General features: G+C 34.1%; 1 long non-coding RNA gene across 1 annotated transcript; it reads right to left on the bottom strand.

Moving 5' to 3' along the window:
- Positions 1-3,591: 3,591 nt before the first annotated feature.
- Positions 3,592-4,603, bottom strand: LOC118040969 (uncharacterized). Its single transcript, XR_012171120.1, has 3 exons — positions 4,406-4,603; positions 3,990-4,258; positions 3,592-3,798 (listed from the first exon to the last, which is right to left on the bottom strand). It is a non-coding gene; the product is annotated as an uncharacterized lncRNA (long non-coding RNA).

Below are 4,603 nucleotides of genomic sequence, written 5' to 3'. Positions count from 1 at the left end.
CTTTAAGTATTTTAAAAACACTGTGAAGTGCTGTTAAAAATTATATCAATCGTTGTTGCTCTCTACGCTCAATATAGGCACCACATGCCTTTAATTCTATCAATTCTGTAAAAGCCAATTGATCCCAAAGATTTATCATAGCATAATAAAACTCTTGAATACTCATATTCTTCTAATGAATAGCTTGTATGTCATTATCTAACCGATACTACTTTGCAAAATTTGATTGCGTGAATAACTTTTGCAGATGATCCCAAACCCCCTTTGTTGTCTAATACTTCTCTAACTGCGTACCTATGGAATGCTCAACATAATTGTTGATCCAAGTAATAATATTTTCATTGTTTACTTCCCATGTATCTATCAGAACAACATCCCTCTCCTTAGTATTTTTAGGTATAACGTAAGTTCCACTAACATATCCCCACAACTTCTTACCCTTAAGGAAATTCCTCATTACATAACTCCGGTATGAATAATTCTTTCCATCCAACCTCACACTCACAAACTGAAGTGAATAATCTCTTCTGGTAACCATAATTAACAAACAAAAAGAACCAGAATGCAAAAGCAGCGAAAGACAAAGTGCCAAATTACAGAAACTGAATAGATATCATAGAAAATAAATAAATATCTTCTCAAAATTATACGATTATTCTAAAACACAACATAAGTTGCAGAAACTAAATGCAAATATCAAATTACAGAAGCTGAAGAAAAGAAGAAATACCAGATTTTGCATAAGCAGAAAACAAAATATCACCCCAAAAAATTTGAATTCACGAAAGCTGTGTTCGGGATTAAACCTTGTTCCATAAAAGAGATATAAACATAAAAGAGAAGAAGACTAAAATTCTCATTATTCTGTTTATTCTAAAGTGTTCAAGTTAACCTAAATATAAAGAGATTATATATAAATTAAACTGAAAATAATATTTTACTTTTAATAAATAAAATAAAAATAAATATATTATTTAACACTAAATACACTTAAATAATTTTATTTGATAGTTTTATGATATTTTTGGAACCAACAGTTGTTTGACTCTCAACAAGAAAAGCGGGATGATACTATTTCGCTTTCCCTTTTAGTTTACACTGTTCCTATTTTATTTGGCCATGATCGAGTTGCTTAAGCTCCTATCCTTTCAATTTTTCACCGCTTTCCATGTTTTTTGGTTTGTTAAGGAGGTGCTGAGCTTCTTTCTTGCTACTTTTCATATCAACTATCATATGATATGTGTCAGAGAGGATTTATCTGCCTTTTTTCCCCCACAAGCTTGTTTATTTTCATGGTTAGCTGCGTTTGCCAGTTCCCTCCTCTCTTATTTCTAATTTTTCTAGCCTTTCTTTCACCGGGTTTCATACTTTTTTGCAGGGTGGTGGTTCTTTTTGGTTTCAGCCACGATAGTTTGCCCCAGTCTCATAAATAAATGTGTATCAGAGCATCTTCGTAACCAAAGATCCATCTCTCTTGTGTTTTTCTGCATATACTCTTCGCTTGGCCTTTTCCTCACCATGATCTGTTCAAAAGCAACATGATTATCGTTCTTCCAATCATATATGGAAAACCTCGGCTTCTGTTGTATTCAAGAGAATCGACCCAAGGTTCACAGCAGAATCAACTCTCTGTTTTTATCAGAATAAAAGGCCAATCCCAGATATAGATTTTTGGTTGCATGATTGTGCCATGAACACAGAGAAATGATCCCATAGCAAGGCTACACATGATCTCACTTTGTTTTGAAACTCAAACAGGACAAATTAAGGGTTACTCTTTCGAAAACCAATGACTTGAGAGGTGGGTTTTTCAATCCCTTTCGTCATATTTTGGAAGTATACAGAAAGAAATTCCACAAACACTTTGTGAGCACGTCTGCTGTCCATTAAACGTAGATTCTTTCCTACTTTGCTGGTTTGCTAACGCGGCTACGCCACTGCTTTTGCTTTGCAATCACACTCTTTCTTATCCGTCCGACATCTCTTCATGCTGTGATTATACGACGAAAATTGCTGTTTCATATTCTAACGCTACACAGTTGGCTACGCAGAAAAAAACTATATTCGAGAGATGATAATTCCAGTCAAGCAGGGTAGCTTGATTAACGTGACTTATAATAACAAATTTTTAAATAAAAACTAATTTTAAAAACAATAAGACAAAAATTTAAGATAAAAAATATAAGATCATAATAAACTCATAAAAAATAAATATGATAAAAACCACGAAGCTCATGACTCAATAACTTAATGTTAAAGGACTAGATCAAAAAAATTCAAATACAAAAAAAACTTTGAAAAAAAAACCTGAATAATCATGGGTTAACCGGAAAAACCCGCAACCTGAAATATATGAATAGGACATAAAAAAAGCGGGAAAAATCATGAAACTCAAGGCCTAATGAGTTCCATAAAACTAAGGCCTAATGAGTTAAATGATGAAATTGAAAAATAATTAGTTTTTACAAAAAAGCACAAAAATACCAAAATAATTTGGGCTAATCCTTAAATCTACTGACCTGATTCATGAGATCGAGATTAGCCCATAAAAGACAAACATTAAAAAATCACTAAACAAAATCCTTATAAAAGCAAAAGCAAACAACAATAAAAACAATAAAGACTAAAATAGATAGAAACAAATCGGAAGACATAATTGATTTTTTGAAAGAGATGATATGAATTTCTAGGTCAAGGGAGAGATAAGATAGAGGAAAAGAAAAATATTTTTTTTTGGAATAAATCGATATATTGAAAGGGCTAAGGAAAAAAGAAAAATATTCATGGGAGCTCAATTGCACCGCCTTCTTGAACAAGCATCCCACCACTGCAAAGAGGATGTGACCTGTCATTTCAAACGTCGTTGTTGACAATAACATTTGACCTCCAAAATGCATTGTACATACAACTCAAATAGTGTGGGCACCTCCTACTTTTTTTAAAATCTTTTTATTATGTATAGTCAAAGACTTGATTGCCCCTCGTTGAAATGCATAATTACAGAACTACTGTTTTGAAAAGACCTAAATACCCTAAGTTCTATCATTTTTTTTTTTAATCTTATGGGCAATATAGCATTTTTACTATGCATTCAAAGTAAAGAGATCATTAAGCTCTTCTTCCCGGTTTTAAATTTTGTTACTTCTAAATGTGTTTGAGTCATTACACAATTTATTTACCCCATTAGAAACGGTAATGACTAATGGATTATATATAAAACATCTTCTAACCCCTAAAATCAAGTTAAAATAGGTGAAATGTAAGTGCGCGATGAAAGGGCATGAGCTCTTTTAGTTTTTTTTTTCTGCAGCTAGGTGAATTACGATTTGTTCTGCACATGTGGCTTTGGATTTGAGACTTGAACAATGCCTGCTACGATTCTTTAACAGAGAGCATTGTTTAGCCTCCATGCTTTAGGTATTCTTTTCATTTTGTTCAATTATGTCTGCCTATCTTCTTCTTCGATTACCTCAGGTTATACTCAACCGAATGCTTATACCGTTTATATAACAACCGGCGGCATCGCCCGGCAATTCACCTAGTATGTACTATAACTCAGAACATTCAACTCGGAACAGAGAACGCAAATCCTTTATCAAATGAATACTTCATCAAAGGAAGAAGGATATCAAGGGAAGACTAATGTCAATACATATCTCGATTTAGGACTGAAGATTTCATTTTAATAAGAAAAGACGATCAGGAGTCACTGCAAAGGCAAACTGCTCCTTGTTTTCCATGATCATTGGTCAGCCAACCAGGCCTGCCTTTCCTTGTTCCTGCTTTTCCATTTCCTCGCTGGCAACACAACGAATAGGAAACACAATGATTGAGAGAAGATTAATTATCAACAGTGCATTTTGATTCTTTTATTTTGAGTTCGTTAACTTATGTTTCCCTCCTTCTAATAGCTAGCATTAGCAAGATTAATTATCGAATCCGATATCCCAAGAATTAAGAAAAGAAATGGAGAAGGGAATTTAACCAACCGGAGGAGCTCAGTGAGGTGATCAGCATTGGCAAAGTTGTTGTCTTCACGGGCTTTCAAGATGCTAAGCATTAGGTTGATCCTGACTTGGTTGTAATCACTCTGCTTGGCTATGTTCATCGTCTCCTCTTTGAGGCTGCGGCATTCAGATTCTATCTCTTCAAACTTTTGTCTTATTTCTCGTTGCCCTTCTCTTATGCGTTTTTGTCCCTCGCCGATCTCTACCATATCTGTTTTCAATCGTTCCATCTTTTCCCTCCTCTCTTTGTTCTTCTTAACATGTATAAGAATAATAATAATTTTTTAATTTCCGGGGATAATGACATGAAATATAGCAACAACAAGTCAAGAAACAAGCATCAAGAATAATCTATTTTTTAAGAAAAACATAGAAATATAACTAGATTTGGTTTGTACCCATCGTTTCCTGTGTTTGGACTTGGAAACACTGCGGCTCGGGGCTAAAGGCTTGATCGAATCCATAGCTGCAGACGCCCGTATTGAATGACTTCCTTTCTCTTGAAATTGAAAGGTTGTGTTTACAATGAATTTGTGCTCTTCATTTATAAGAGGAGTCAGATCTATAATCAATCCACGAAGTTCTCCAGTCTTCCG

The sequence above is a fragment of the Populus alba genome, chromosome 1 (genome assembly GCF_005239225.2).
Source record: "Populus alba chromosome 1, ASM523922v2, whole genome shotgun sequence".
In the NCBI taxonomy this organism is placed as follows: domain Eukaryota; kingdom Viridiplantae; phylum Streptophyta; class Magnoliopsida; order Malpighiales; family Salicaceae; genus Populus; species Populus alba.
This window is presented reverse-complemented; position numbering and strand designations above follow the sequence as displayed.